The 17127-nt window shown below is 36.0% G+C and overlaps 1 long non-coding RNA gene across 1 annotated transcript; it reads right to left on the minus strand.

Moving 5' to 3' along the window:
• Window positions 1–2016: 2016 nt before the first annotated feature.
• On the minus strand, window positions 2017–16078 carry LOC107520612. The gene is made up of 3 exons (XR_001599370.2): window positions 15977–16078; window positions 13618–13743; window positions 2017–4330 (listed from the first exon to the last, which is right to left on the minus strand). It is a non-coding gene; the product is annotated as an uncharacterized LOC107520612 (long non-coding RNA).
• Between the last annotated feature and the right edge of the window lie 1049 nt (window positions 16079–17127).

Consider the following 17127-nt stretch of genomic DNA (forward strand, 5'->3'; position numbering starts at 1 on the left):
GTTTATTTTTTAGTTATAGTTTACATACAATAGTATACTAGTTTCAGATGTACGACATAGTAATTAGACATTTATAAACCTTGCAATGGGATCACTACAATTGAGTCTAGTAATGCCCTGTCACCATATTTATTTATTATGATATTGACTGTATTCCCTGTGCTGTACGTTATGTCCCTAGACTTATTCTATAGTTGGCAGTTGGCACTTGTTCCTTTCACATTTTTGTCCATCTCGCCGCCTCCTCCCATCTGGAAACCATCAGTTTGTTATCTGTATCTATAAATTTGTTTCTGTTTTCTTTATCTGTTTTGTTTTGTAGATCGTACATGTAAGTGAAATCATATGCTATTTGTCTTTCTTTGTATGATTTATTTCACTTAGCACAATATCTTCTAGGTCCACCCATGTTCGCACAAATTACAAGATTTTATTCTTTTTATGCCTAATATTCCATTCTCTATACAGTTTACCCTTGAACAACATGGGTTTGAATTGCATAGATTCACTTATATTTGAGTGTTTTTTAACATACAGTTGGCCCTCTGTATCCTCAGTTTTCATATCTGTGGATTTAACCAACTGTGGATCAAAAACAGTATTTCTAATCTATCGCTGGGAATCTGCAGATACGGAGGGCGAACTGTATGCATTGTTATGTAGCATTTTATATAAGGGGCTAGAACATCTGTGGATTTTGTTATCCACATGGTGGGGAGAAGGTCCTGGAATCAATCCCCCATTAATACTGAGTGACGGCTGTACAGTAGTTAAGCTTTTGGGGAATCAGAAATTATACACAGATTTTCTACACAGGGGTCAGCATCCCTAATTCTTTATTGTTCAAGGGTAAACTATATACCCCAGCTTCTTTATTCATTCATCAGTCAATGGACACTTAAACTGCTTCCTATCTTGGCTGTTGTAAATGATACTGCAATAGACATAAGGGTGCATATATCTTTTCAAATTAGTGTTTTGGATGCAATCTACAGGTTCAGTGCAATCCCTATCAAAACACTTCTCACTTCTGGGTATTCATCCAAAGAAAAGAAACTCACTTTGAATTCAAATAGATAGCTATGTTGAAAGTGAAATAATGGGAGAAGATATATCGTACAACCAATAATAAACAGGCTATATTAATATTTAATAAAGTAGACCTAAAAGTAAAATTACCATACACAAAAACATTATATAAAGACAAAGAGATCAAACTACAACAATATAGAATGATCCTAAATATGTTATACACCAAATAACAGAGCTTTCAAATATGTGAAGCAAAATTGCTAGCCCTAAAGGGAAAAATGGACAACTCCACAATTATATAGCCAAGGAGTTCAACAAGTGCCTCTGTCAGTTGGTAGAACTACTGGTCAGAAAATAAGAAAAGACACAGAAGATGTGAACAACACCATCAATCAATAGGCTTCAGTTGACATATGTATGACATTCCACTCAACAACAGGTCATTTATAAAGATAGATCATATTTTGGACCATTGAACAAATGTCAACAAGTTTAAAAGAGTTAAAATCACACAGGATATGCTCTCTGACCATAATAGAATTAAACTAGAAATCAATAACAGAAAGATAACAGGCAGACTTTTAATTATATAAACGCATACATAAAAAAAAATACTTCTAAATAGCCCATGTATCAAAGAAGAAGAACCAAATTAAAAATAAAAAACTAAATGAAAATGTAAACGGCATATGAAAATATGCAGGATAAAGCTAAAGCAGCGCTCAGAGGCAAAAATAGTGTTAAATGCTTTAGTTATAAAGGAGGAAAATTTTCTTCACTAATGAAATTTTCTATTTCAAGACTGGAAGAAGAAGAGCAAAATAAAGTCAAAGCAAGAGAAGAAGAAAATAGTAAACATTGTAGAGGAAATCTATGAAATTAAAGGTAAGAATATAATAGAGGAAATTAATGAAACAGAAGCTGATTCTTCAAAAATAATAAAACTAATAAACTTGTAGAACGACTCACAAAAATAAAAGGACAGAGGGAAAAATCACTAATATTAAGAATGGAATAGGAGATATCACCAAAGATCCTGTAGCCATTAAATAATAATAAGGAAACACTATGAACGTTAAATTTATAAATTTGAGAAGTTTAACCAGTTAAGATCCAAACAACCAAAACTCAACCAAGATGACATAGGGAAGCCGAATAGATCTATAACCATTAAAGAAATTAAATTTCTAACAAATTTCTTAAAAAGGAACCTCCAGCCCTGAGTAGTTTCTCTGAAGCATTCTGTTAAGCATTTAAAGAAAAATATCAATATTACATAACGTTTATCACAAAATAGGAGAGGAAGAAACACTTCTCAACCCATTTTGGAAGGCCAATATTACCCTGATGATATCACCAGAAGACGGTCCAGAAATAGGAAACTAAAGACAAATCTCTCTCACGAATGTAGACATAAAAACACTGAGCAAAATATTAACAAACCAAATTCAACAATTTATAAAAATAATGATCATCACTGGGACTTCTGACAGGAATGCAAAGTTGGTACAACATTTGAAAATCACCATATTCACCATATCAACAATTAGAAGAAGAAAAATCATATGATTATATCAATTGATGCAGAAAAAGCATTTGACAAATATTCAACATCCATCCATGATAAAACTCTCAGCAAGTTAGGACTAGAGGGAAATTACTTCAACTTGATAAGGAATGTCTACCAATTAATTAACGTCACTATTAATTATGTTAAATGAAGTTTGCAAGAGTAAAAATGAAATAGGGTGTAAGAATTTCATGTCATTTGTTGCTTCAGATGCAATCAGTGTGTAGAGGTAATGAATTCATAAATCTGAGTTCTTGAAGAAAGCTGCTTTTTTAAAAAAATAATGATGTCACAGACAACTGACAGACTTGAATTATCTTGTGGTAAGAAAATGATGAAGTGTAAGACTAATCATTTTTATGTGACTGAGGAAAAATAGAAATTGATAAAAGTCAACATTATTTCAAATTGGCCGAATTAACAAAGGCTCTTTTTTTATAAAAATAATTTATATAATGACAATAATATTCACCTAGTACCTTTAAAAATTTTTAGCAACTATTTTTCAGTGAAGCAATATGAAGAACCTATGTAATTTTATTTAAAATTACTCCACTTGGCCTCTTTCAAATATAGCCAACGAAAATTACCCTTTTAATAAAATAATCCTCTAATTTTTTAAATGATATTTTAAAGAGCTAATACTCTATAATTTTTATTGTGTAAGTAATATTCATTTAAAAATACACTCACCCTGACTACCACTCACTCCTTCATACGGAAATAAGATAACCAGAATTTGTCGTGATTTTTTTCCAGGTATTTTCTAAATATGTTCAAAAGCACACACACACACATTTGCTTACACAGATGGACTTATACTAGATATATTGTTCTGCAACATGCATATTACTAATATCTCAACGTACTAATCGACCTCATTTTTTTTTTTACTGGATGCCAAATATTCCATTGAATTTATTTCATTGGTCCTCCACTGGGAGTCTATCCTAAGGGGTGTGTGTTTGATGATTCTCAAGTGTCTGTTTACAAATCCAGTCTGGCCTGGTCCCTCCTCAGGCCTTCAGAGGAAGTGGCAGAGAGTTGAGTTGTCTGATTTGCTTGGAGGAAGCTGGGAGCAAGCTATCTGGAGGCAAAGAGCTCTGAGAATGAGGGAGATGTCAAAAGGTAGATCTCATGCTAGCTTCTTGGTGGAACCAGTGGCTACATCTTTTTTATTCTAACCACTGGGTGGATACAGCAGCTCTGTGTAATGTAGTTATTCTTACTGTAGCAGGCTTTCCAGTGATGAGTGCAGCAATTAGAGTTGAACTGGCATAAATATCTATCCAGATGCTCCATTGTCCTAGCAGTTGACATTTTTTAAAAATTAAAGTGTAACTGACATACAATATTATATTAGTATCAGGTGTACAATGCAGTGATTCTGTATATTTCTTACTATGTGATCACCGCAATGTCTGTCACCATACAAAGTTATTATGATAATATTGACTATTTTTCCTATGCTCTACATTACATCCCAATGACTTATATTTCTTAATTATGAGTGATATTGGCCGAAGTTTAAAATGTTATTAGGTCATTTGGCTGTGGAACTTCTTCATATACTTTGCACATTTTTCTATTGGGTTGCAGGAATTTGTCTTGTTGATTGATATATAAGTTAATTAAATATTAAGAAAGTAGCTTTTTGTTTGATATGGGTGTTATGAATATTTTTCTTCTTGCGTCCATTGGCTGTTTTGAATTTGAGAGGAGTTTTACCTGGCGAAGCATAAAACAAAAAAAATAGTTAAATTTGTTATTCCTTGCCTTTAGGATGTTATAGTTTCATATGAATTTTAGAAATACTATCCCTACAAAGTTATTTTTTAAATTAATCTGATTGGTTCTAGTATTTCTATGTTTCTTCTATGTTTTTAATTTTTGGTATAACAGAAATTTATTTTGTACAAAGAATAAAATAGAACTAGCCTGACCCCTACATTTCCAGTAGTACAACATATGTAACTACTCAAATTTTTTTTCTCCGCTAATTTGAAATTGCATCTTTATCAAATACATTTTTACTTCTACTTCTGGAGTCCCTATTCTCATCCAGTGATTCACTTTATCCATCTCTATCTATATTGTATAACCAGGGGAGCTTTTTTAAAAAAAAAAAAATGAAGCATTATTTCCCACCAAGTATAAATTTTAAGCTTACTGAAAAAAAAAAAACACAGCCAGTTACAGAAGTCTATAGAGAAAAGGAAAAAGTTACCCATAATCTCTCCACTGCTAATATTTTCGTATGTAATTTTATGAACTTTTTCTACAAATTCTATACACATTGAAAACAATACCATCTGTAATCAAAGTTTAAATTATGTTTTGTAACCTGTTTTACTAGTATCCATGTCATTGATATCTTCCATATCAAACATAAAATTTCCATTACCCTTTTAAGGTTACATAGTATTCTATATCTAGATAAATTAGTGTTTAACTTTTCCTTAATGGTGGACATTAAGATGGCTTCCGATTTTTTATCATTGTAAATAATAATATGATAGACATTCTTGTACATTTCCCTAGTTCCTCAGGATAAATTCCTAGAAGTAGAAAATCTGGGTCTAAATAAAAATGTCATAGTATGTAGCAATTGGGAGATTACAGATGGGGAAACTGAGGCAAAGTAACTTGCGCAATCTTTGACTACTGAATGTCAGGGCCAGCCTGAGAACTCAAATTTTCTGACACCTAATCGATATATCTTTTCGGCATCTCTCATTGCTTTTTGAGACACCTAGGTGTCTGTAGCCCATGTTCCGTAACAGGTGATACAATGCTCAGATTCTGTACAAGTAGTGGGTGGTGTTTGCAATTAATGATTTACGTGTTGTCTCTTTGTGGTGTAACTTGAGTAATCGCCATTTCCTGTTAACAGGTGTCTGAAATAACATTGCAAATAGTAGTAGATTAAAGCAGTGTTTCCCAACTTCCTCAATCAAAAGGATCACATAGGGATTTCATCAATATCAAAAAATTCCTGAGTTGCACCCAAAAGCCTTTGAATGACGCTCTCTGGGGGTGGGGGGTGAGGTAATGTATGTTTAACAAGCACCATTGGTGAGTCTTCTTCTGATCAGGAAGATTCAGGAAATACCTGGAGGCAGGGAGGCAAAAAAATGAATGTTTGCTGTTTGTCAACCTCTTTATTGGAATTAATTGGTTATGAACCAGTGGAATAGGGATGAGGGAGCAAAATCCAGGATACTCAGGTTTTAGAGGTAGAGATGACAAAAAGTTTCAGATTCTGAGCAGAAGCATGATAATAATAGTTATACCTGCTAAGCATATTTTCAAAAAAGTGACACTTTTTTTTACAAATGTGAAGGTAATTTGTTACCACGATGGCTAAGACTCTGATGAGAAGACAGAGGAAGGAGTTTGGGTGCAAGACTCAGAGAGGCCTGTTAAGATGGTGGTCAGAGAGGTAACAGGTTAACATGGCGCTCCTTCTTCCCAGGCCCCATCCTCAGACTCGCTCAGCAAGACTGTCTTTTCTTTGGAGGGTGAGGGCTTGCCTCAGGAAGGGCAACTTAGGTGAGAGCTCCAGATCAGGGACTTCTGGAAGGCTAAGGAGCAGCACAAAGGCCCTGAGCAGGGGACTCAGAGTGAAGGAGGGCCACAGGGAGAGCTGGTGAAGATGGTGAGTGTGCCAGAGATTAATTTCACTTGCCTTACCTGACCCAGCCCATGATGCGCATGAGACTGTCACTAAACAAGTGGCTCCAGGCCCATAAGACCAACCCTGCACAAGTGCACCAGGATACAAGTGTGTTCAGTGCAGCTAGCTTCAAGATTGAGAAAGAAATTATTGTTCCGTAACGAGATGGTGTGTCAGGTCACTAGTTAGGAAAATTAAAACCTTTACAGAAATGATAGATCCTAAATGTTTTACTAAGCGAACAGTGGGATCTCTTTCAAATGCATGTTTGCCGCATTCTTTTCAACAAACTTTTTTAAGTTAGCTAATTTATTACTACAAAGTGTTTCCTCTCCCCTTCTCTGAATGCTCTGGCGTCATGAGAGTCATGAGACCACTTCTCACCTGCTAACCACCAGACATTTCTTGAAGGGAGGGAGTTTTAGTTTTATCCACCACAGCAATGCAGGGTCATTGCCTCATTGGGCAGGTACCCTCCTTACTTTCTGAAATGCAGTTCTTATGAACAACAGTTCATCATTCTTAAACTCCAAGCCTGTTGGGTTTTTTTTCTGCAACAATTGTCAACACATGAATTGAAGACAGCCTAAATGTCATCATCAGGGGATGGTCAGAGAAACCATGGAATACTCTTCAGCTACTAAAAAACGAATCTATGGATTCAACTGGATCTATGAATGGTGATATTAAAGATGTCCACAATGAGATAGGAATTTTAGAGCTGTATAATTAGTATATTTCTAAATTTTTCTTTAGAAAAAGAAGAAAACGAAAAAACTGGTGTGCATGTCTCCGCATTTAAGTCTCTGTGTCTGTATAGAAATGCGTATTTGCATTAAAAGTCTAGGAGGTGATGTCAGGGAGCTGACAGTGTGACCAGGGGGAGGGAAGGTCCGGGCCACTAGCTGGGCATTGATAATTACTCTTGGTTCTGATTTGTTTGTGCTTTTGCTCTACTGGTTTATAAACATATGGGATATATCAATCCTAGAAACAGAAATAGAAATGGGAGACTCCTGCTTTTTTTATTTTATTTACTTCTCTATATTGATTAATTTTCTGGGTGATGAAGTAACCAATTGAAGTAATTTTAAAGTAATAACAGCAATAAAGGTAAATCTGATTTGTATGTAACTGATCTATAGAAGCTGTAGAATCAAAGGCCCATGAGTTCAACTTCATGATATAAAAGTACAACGCAGAAATGAATGGATTTGGTGCACAAGACGTCCAGGGGCCGGGTCCCTATGGTACAGTTAGGAAACTAAGCTCAAGAGGTCTAATAACTCACACATGGTCACACAGCAAGTTATTAGCAGAACTCCAGTGAGAAGCCAGATCCTGACGTCCCCTCCCAGGCTCTTTCAAACTCATTATGATTTTCTCCGTGTGTTTATGTGTGTGCATGGGGGTGCACTAAAACTCCGTGCTTCTTTTATAATTCAGTTAGTTTTAAAAGTACAAGATGGCATTAATTAGAATTCAGCAGTATAAGATAAATAAGAAATATAGAAACTTCTACCAGTATGCTATTATAGCTTAAAATAGCTTTCAAATGTCAAATATGCATTTAACTTGGAAAAAAATAAGACTAGGTCAGTGAGAATGTTCTTGAACATCATCTGGTAGTTCTTTTAATAATGTAACTATACAATGTTAGCGTCCTCTTCCCCTTTGGATCTCCAGACAGACCACCAAGTAGGATTAACCTCCTAAGGACCATGGATTCAGAAAGACCTGAGACAAAGGAATAATAGGGTCCATTGGCCCAGAGATTAAAGATAGGGCAGCTTAGATAAACATAAACGCATGACAGAGAAGGCTCAGAAGTTCTAAATAAAAACTCATTTCTATATAAGTATTAACACAGATTACTCCATAGCCAGCAGCTAGGGCAGTGTTCAGGTCGTAAATGGAGAAAGGGTTCCCTTGGCAATGGCAATGCATTCCTTTTCCATGGGTGGAATATAAAATATGTTACATGTTAAAGTTCTGAAGGGTGCAGTGGACCAATTGATTATAAGAGTTTCTATCTTCTAACCACCCCCCCCCCCTTATCCTTTGCAACTTGCTTTGCAGGTAGCCTATTCCCACGTCCCCTCCCCCCAGACCCTCCTTCTTGAGGCCCCTCATTTTCTTTGAATCCAGCCTGCCTTGTTACTTGCTTTGGCTGATAGAGTATGGTGAAAGTGACGGTGTGTCACTTCTGAGACCAAATCTCTTGAGACCTTGTACACCTGTGCTCTCTCTCTCTTAACATTCCGCATCTGCCATGAGAATTAGCCTAGGCTAGCCTGCCAGGTGTTGGCTGATCAATCACAGGGAGCAGAGATGAGTCATTTAAGCTGGGGCTATCCTAGAGCAACCAGTCCCCAGCTGACCTGCCAGTTGACTGCTGATAAATAAGTGAGCTCATCCAAGGTCAGCTGAATGTGGAGGAATTGACCAGTTGACTGCAGGCTTATGAGCAAAATCAATGCTTATTGTTTTATTGGCACTTAGTTTGGAGGGTTTGTTAGACAGTATGATCGTGGCAATAGGCGTCTGTGACTACTTAGAATTCCTATTTCAAAATGAGCCCAGTTTTTAATTATGAAACCGCAAATCTCCTCCTATGAGAACATTTACTGAGCAACCATGAAACTTTGAAGTCTGAAAAGAAGCAACATGCACATTTGTGAACATGCAGACAAAGACTATCTGTAAGGGGGTTGCTTTCCGATGAGGGGCACCAAACAGCTACTACGTAACACACAAGACCTGAGCATAAGTAACTCAACTTAAATATCCACAAGTATGTTTTTTTTTTTTCTGTCCCATGTCTTTTTCTCTTGTTAATGGCACCATACTGTAGCTTTAGGGAACTTTCTCTCCCACAAGATGTAGTGAAGATACCTCCATCTCCCTTTAGGCGAGGGTCAGGCACACGACTGAAGTTAAGCAAATGAGCCCTCTCTCTGTGGAACCTGAATCTTAATCACAGCATCTCTGTAGCCCATCGCTTCCTCCCCGGGTCCCCCTGCACGTTCTCAATCCGCACTTTTATCACTCACATTTCACACAGTAGTGGGAAGGAGTAGGTGGTTCTTGAAAATGGAAAACTGTGTGATTTGATGAGTCTGTAGGAAGGAGGGAAGGAAATTTTTTATTAAGGCCCGCTGCATACAGGTCCTATACTGACAGTGACGCATAAACTTACCAGGTAGGAATGAGCAAAGGAAATGAAGGTCCCTTGAAGTGAGCTATCCTCAGTTGATAGCTACTAAATAGAAAGCTGTCTGGGCTGAATGTGTCCCCTCTTCCCAATTCAAGTTGAAGTCCTAACACTGAGGACCTCAGAATGTGACCATATTTGGAGACAGGGCCTTTACAGAAGTGAATAACTTAAAACAAGATCCCTAGGATGGGCCTTAATGCCCTATGACTGATGTCCTTATAAAAGAGGACATTTGGACAGACATTGTACAGAGGGATGAGCATGTGGCTTTCTTCTAACCCTTAGAAGAAACCCACCCTGCTGACTTCTTGGTCTCAGACTTCTACCTTCTAGAACTGTGAGAAAATAAGTGTCCGTTGTTTTTGAGGTACTTTGTTATGGCAGCCCTAGAAAACGAATACAGATTCCCAGATCGAAATACAACTGTCTGTCACTATAAAATATATTCTCTTTTTGCTGTACCATAATAAGGGAAAAGACAAACAAACAAACAAAACACAGGTCCCAGTTGTTGAGAAGAAAAATGCAGAGGAAAGAGAAGGTTTAGGCAAATGTGCCAATTATACATCTATGATTGACCCAAAGAAGGGATAGCCTTTCTTTCCTTTCTGCTACCTGTACAATTAATTACTGGCACTCTACTTCTGCTTCTAGGACTACCAGTATTACTACTACTACTTTACATTCATTGAGTACTGACTACATATTATACATTGCAGTAAATATTTTACAAATTTGAACTCAATAATTGCTTGTAACAACCTGTACGTAGTAACTGGAAAAGTATTTGCTTCATTTTACTGATGAGGAAACTGAGACTCAGAGAGATGTGATTTACCCCAGTTAATGGAAGGATCCAAGTTCTGGTTGAATGTCTGTCGGTCTCTGACTTAAGCACTTGTGTTCTTAACCACTGCTGTACTCTGGCTTAATTTTGTCACAATGCTTAGCTTTCACATTTGCCTGTCTTGCCAGTCCTACCGCTGTCAGCTTGGAGAGAGTTTAATGGTTTTGGTGGTATTTGATGATCTGCTATAACATCCCTCCCGTGTGGTAAATTCTGCTGCCATGTTGAAAAAAAAATGGCGGCTAATATAGGTTGTCCTCTGATCATTATTCCTGCAGTTTTAATAGAACTTAAGCTTTGAGTCACAATGCAGGTCATATGATAACTGTATATTAATTGAAATGTTTAACTCACAGAACCAATAATTAATTAGGAAGAGGAAAAAGCATAAGAAAAAAGGAAATTTGTCCAGTGGACAAAGCCCATTGATCCAAGTGTAGAATTAAAATTCACAGTTCTTGCTTGGACTATCCAGTATTCACATTTTAAAGAATTTGTTTTTGAAACCTTTTACAAAACCCTCCACTGTTACAATGTAACATCATCTGGGATTTAGCATTTGTAAAATGTGCATTTTTATACAGGATGCCAAGAGAATCTTCATACAAACCAGATGGTATAATAACAGCTCTGTATGTTTTTTTTTCTGGCAGAAAAAACAAGGCTTTGAATATCTTGAAACTTATGTGAACAAATTAAGCCCAATCAATACTTCAGGGACATTGCAATTTCAATAGTCAATTTATCCAACTAAATATTTTAATAAATGTTTTCATCTGAAGAAGAAAACCTGAAAGGGCTGACAATGGTTCCTTTCATTGCTTCATATTTGTATTTAATGTTTCTGAGGGAAAAAAAAATACCACCAAAGACCTTCAATGGGTTTAAATGAGAAGTGGAGTTGTTGAAATCTCTTTTGAATAGAAAAACTCCACATCAAATAGGTTCTAGACTTTAATTACTGTGCTAAAGATTTGGCAAAAAAAAAAAAAAAACTTATCTAAGTGACATTTTCTGAAAAATGCATTTGAAAATGTCTTTATCTCAACAGATGTGTTTTTCATAAACGCACATTCAACACACACAGTATTGTGTTAATGATGCTTTGTTCTTCCCTTGTCTGATTCCTGTGAGCTTTCTGTGTAACAACAGGACTTTTGTGATCCCCTTTAATTTTCTTTACTTTCTGTTATTGCTTTTATTTCCATTAAAATTCATAATAAGATACTCATTAGATGAAGTAATCTTGTTAACAGCAAATGTTCTGCTTGGATTTTTTTCTTTTTTCCTGATTATGTAAAATGTGCTTCTACCATACAAGTGAATTTCCTCTGTAATTAGACATGAATTGCTTTGGAGAAACAAAAACAGTTGTGCCTTTGAAAGCCAGATCTCTCGAGGTGCAGGGGGCAATCTCATTAATAAAAATACGTGCTTCTGCACAAGCTGTTGGATTTCTTTCCCATTTAGCAGTGAATAGTTTTCTAGAACAACAAGGGAGACATTTGGTTTCCACTTTGCTGACATTGGTTTTTCTTGGGGTGGAATGGAAGTGTTACTACCAGTAATCTTTCTCTCTTTGGTTCCTCTCCCTGAGCAAAGGAACACACATGACTCTTTTTAACAGCTATGTCAGAGTCCCAGGCGAATTCTCTAACCAAGTGCTACTTCTTCTCAGCCAGGATTGGACTCCATGGTAGATGGGATGCTTGGGTAGACCACCCAGCCATCGTGTAGCTGCTATTAAAGCACGAGAGACCGCAAAATGATAAACAACACCTAAGAGTTGAAAACATCATTGTTCTTTGGGGAAGAGGAGATGTACTGGTAGGAGAATCTTTCCAAATGCTGCCCCTGGAGGACGGTGAACCCTGTTTTCTCTGGGATGTTGGCAAAGGGAAGTGGCGTCTGGGCAGAAGGGCCTCTCAAACTGAAATACTTAAATGTTTGAGGTGTCAGCATTTTCTAGAGTTTTAGGAAAATGAGGAAATAAAGCCTAGAACAGGAGCAGCAGAAGGATACAGAAGTCACTGACAGGACAATTTTTTAAAGATATACTAACATTGCAGGACTGTAGGGGCAGGGTTGGTACCAACAGGAAGGTCAATGAGGACCTTGGCTTGCTAGATAATAAAACAGTTTGAGGGAGGGACATTGTCACTTAGGTCTGATCCTCAAAATCTCTCCTGTAGTGTATGTAGCAGATATTCTCTGACCTTCCTCTTGGAAGTCCAGCAGAATACGGTGGGAACAGACTCAAATACTTATTTCTGCAAGATCAATACAGTCAAAACATACACTCAAGGGCCACAATTGTCCCACAATTATCTAGGCTCCTTGCAAGAATTTAGTGTCTACATTATATGCAAATATGCATTAGTTATTTTCATTACTCTCTGCCTGCACCATCTTCCACCAATTTTGCTTCCTTTGGATGTTGGGGAATTAGAAAATAGACCAATTACTGAGCTATAGCTTGCTCGCGCGCTCTCTCTCTCTCTCTCTCTCTCTCTCTCTGAACTAAGCCACAATCACACTACTTTTTTTCAGTTTGTAAAGCCATAATTTTTGGTTTATAAGAAATTTTATGTCATTTCATCTTTACTACTGTAAGCTTAGGTGATGATGATATAATCATGAGCAATATCTCTCCATTTTACCCACAAAGAAATAAAAACTCAAATTGTTGGAGTAGCTTGCCCCAGATTATACAGACCCTAGATCTTCTAGCTCCAAGTTCAACCCTCTTTCTCAACCTCATCTTGAATGGATGGAATAAGGAAGATTCGCAAGTTCAGAAGAGTTTGCTTCTGCCTCGCCTTCCCCTCCCCATCCATTCTTCTTTCAGGGAAGAAATTTTCTCAAGGAAATGCCAGAGGGAGTCAGGATATTTATCATTAAAAAAAAACAAAAACCTCAAATGTTTTACCATTTCACAGGAGAATTTAAGTCCAAGCTGTAAGTATTGCTGGAGTCAAGAAAACTTCCTTCTGCTCCTTGTCCTTCATCCTAAACCTTTTTCCTTTCCTCCTAATTCTCTTTTGCCTCCTTCCTCATTCTTATCATTCTCCTTCTCTTCATTATTATCTTTATCATCATTATCTTCATCAGATACCAGACTCCTTGTTTGATTGACACTTAGCATTCTACTATAAACTCATCTTTAAGAAGCTCTCTCTGAAGTTATATATGATATTCTATTTCACAGTGCACTGATGAATGCAATTGTGCCTAAATTAAAGTGGTTCATGCAAAAATGAATTGAAAAACATTACCTTTTTCTCAAAGTATTCACGGTCATGTATGGATACTTCGCTTTTTCTGGGCTGAAAAGATTTTTTTTCCTTTCGCAGCTAAATAATGTGGCCCTCCAGGTTGCTTCTATAGCTTTTATTGATAGTCTTATAGAAACCAGAAAAAGGAAGAAACATTTACCCTTGGAGCTAATTATTATTGTGAGGAAACTACAGATGAAAGCTTCATACTTTTTCAGAGTAGGTAAATACTTTGTCTTTTAATGAAGATTTGTACAAAAACAGATGAGAAATAAACAGTTACAGATTTATGAAATAAAACTTCTTACATCAATTCAATAAACTATTATCCAGGCATATTAAAGATTTTGTAACAGTATAGAAAAATATTTATGGTAGAGTAAAGAGAAAAAAGACGATTTGAAATAGCATTTATTTGATGACAAAAACTATGTAAAAATTAGCACAAGAAAATATATAAAGTTGATCAGTTGTGTCAGGATGATGGGCTCAAGTTTTGTTGTAGTGTCTTCAGAGAACATGTTTCATGAAACCTATTATTTGATATTTGTTGAGACCTGCACTGGCTTTATTATGTGGGCAATTATTGTAAATATTCTCTGTGTGCTTGAAAAGAATATGCATTTTCTACTGAGTGCAAGGTTCTATATATGACTAATCTTGTTATTTGTATTTAAATCTTTTATATTTTATTAATCTTTGGTCTGATCGATATAGAACATTAAGGGGTGTATTAAAATCTCCCACTATGATCGAGAATTTGCTCCGACTCTTTAAATTCTATTAATTATTGTTTTCCCTATTTTGGGGTAATGTTATTAAGTACATACAAGTTTACAACTATCATATTTTCTCGATTAATTTGGTTTTTTTTCATCATTATGCATTATCTCCTTTTAGCCCTAATATTATTTTTGGTTTAAACTCTGTCTGATATAAAAATAGCTATACCATTTTTGTTAGTATTTGCTTGATATAACTTTTTGTTTGTTTTTTTTATACTTTCAATCTTTCTACAATTTTATATTTTAGGTGTATCTATTGTAAGCAAGATAAAGCTGAGTCTTCTAACTGGTCAATTAAGTCTATTTATATATTTTTCGATAACACATTTGGACCATGTTTTTGGTCTTATATATTGTGCTCTTTATTTGCATTAATTTTCTATGCTTTTCCTCCTTTCTGTAAGATGGAAATTTAAGTTATTGATTTGAGATCTTTCTTCTTTCCTAATACAGGCATGAAAAACTGCAAAATTTCCTCCGAAACTCTGTTTTAATAGCATCCTATAACTTTTGGTATTTTATGTTTTTATTTTCATTCAATTCAAAATATGTATGATAAAGGATTTATGTCTAGAATATATAAGGAAATCTTGTAACTCAGTAATAAGAAGACACACAACTCGATGAAAACTTGGGCAAAGAATTTAAATGTAAGATGTAGGAATAGCTAATAAGCACTTGAAAACATGCTCGACATCATTAGTCATCAGGGAAATGCAAATTTAAACCACCCTGGTACCACTTCACACCTACTAGTATGGCCATAAACAAAAAGAGAGACAATGACAAGGGCTGCAAGGATTGGAGAAATTTGAACCCTTGTACATTGCTGGTGGGAATGTAACATAGTACAATCACTTTCGAAGACGTTTTGGCAGTTCTTTAAAAAGTTACATATAAATTGCCATACAACCCAGCAATTCCACTCCTTGGATGTGAAAATACATCTCCACACAAGACTTGTATGTTAATATTCATAGCAGCATTATTCATAAAACCAAAAAGTGGAAATAGTCCAAATGTCCATCAATCATTGAATAAGTAAGAAAATTTGATATATTCGTATAATAGAATATTACTTAGCAATAAATAGACAGTACTATTACATATCATAACATGGATGAACCTCAAAAAATTATCTGAAGCTAAAAAAAAAAAAGCTGAACACAGAAGATTATGTATTATTTGATTCCATTTATATGGCATGCCCATGAAAAGCAAGACCACAGAGACAGAAAGCAGATTAGTAGTTTTCTGAGTTGGGAGTAGGAATGGGGGATTGACTAAAAATGAGAATAAAGGATATTTCTTGGGTGATAGATATGTTCTAAAACTGGATTATGGTAATGATTACACAACTCTGTAAATTTACTAATGATCTTTGATTTATATACTTAAAATTGGTGAATTTCATAGTATGTTAATTATACCTCAATAAAACGGTTTAAAAAATAGATCTCCCCAGTGAACTGGACTAGTTATGATTTTTTGGAAAATTAATTTCTATATTCTGAGCTTAAATAACCAATATTACCCTAAAGACTCATTAATGGACATTAAAAAATTAAATGTACCTCAAAGCATTCAAGATGATCACAGAGGTCCTAATTATTCAATGTCATGGCCGTTCCAGAAAGAAAAGGTTCACATTCAGTGCTGTAAAGTTTTCTCGCTGCCTTCCATACAGAGAGGTTGAAATGAGCTTTGCCCTGGGTAACACTCTTCCTTGTCATTGATTAACCAACTTTGTAGGAAGGCTGCTCCATGGACATCCTACTTTGTATGGAGAATGATATCTGGCCAAGCTTTGATGAGCACAAAAAGTGTCCATTCACTACCACCAAGCTGACAGTGATAGCTACCTGGAACTTCTGAAGGACGCTACCAAGAAAAATCTGAATCTTTCTGATGAAGGTGGCATGACTCCAACGCTCCTTGCCACTTACCGTGGGAACTTGGAAGCCCTAGAAATAATCTGCAGCAGAGGGTAAGTTCGCCCTGAGAGTTTCAAATAGAAACTGTTTGCGGTAGAATTTGGCAGACCGCAGCAAGAGGCAGAGGCAGAGAAGTCAGTGAAAATACTTCACCCTTTTTAGACTGTCTAAATAATTAGCTTTTTAGAGAAAGGTAGAAAACTGTCTAGAGATGTTCCCTTCACACAGAGAACTAGTACCATAGAGGTCATGAGATACGCATACAGGAGAGACCCTGAACTCTGAGGCATGTAATTGGCCTTGTGGGAGAGAACATTTTAATGATGTGCCTTGAAAAATATTTTCCATGAAGTTTAAATGATTGACATTTTAAAAAGAGATCATTGTTCTACTTGGTTTTAAGATGTCGACCTCAATCAGAACAAATGATGTGTTTTTACTTTATTTTTTCATTTATTGCCGGAGCCAGCCAGCTAAAGTCAATCAGTACCTGAAAGAGGGGGGTGAAGCCTAAGAAAAAAGAAGAGAGGAAAGAACTTTCGGGAGGGCATACAGTCACTGCTGCAGCCTTGAGTTTATTTAGCATAGCTTTTATTTAAGTTTTTAGATACAATAACGAAGTACATACCATTGGAAATGCTGACATTTGCATTTGTATAAGTTCTTGAACACCCTTCTTTTCTAGGCTGTAAAACATTCCGTCCATCACCTTAAAAGGGTTTCTTTATGATGCAAGTCTCCCCACCAGGGTCAGTAATGTTTAACTCCACACCCTGCTTCCTAGAACTATT

Source organism: Rousettus aegyptiacus, unplaced genomic scaffold (assembly GCF_014176215.1).
Source record: "Rousettus aegyptiacus isolate mRouAeg1 unplaced genomic scaffold, mRouAeg1.p scaffold_m13_p_9, whole genome shotgun sequence".
In the NCBI taxonomy this organism is placed as follows: Eukaryota; Metazoa; Chordata; class Mammalia; order Chiroptera; family Pteropodidae; genus Rousettus; species Rousettus aegyptiacus.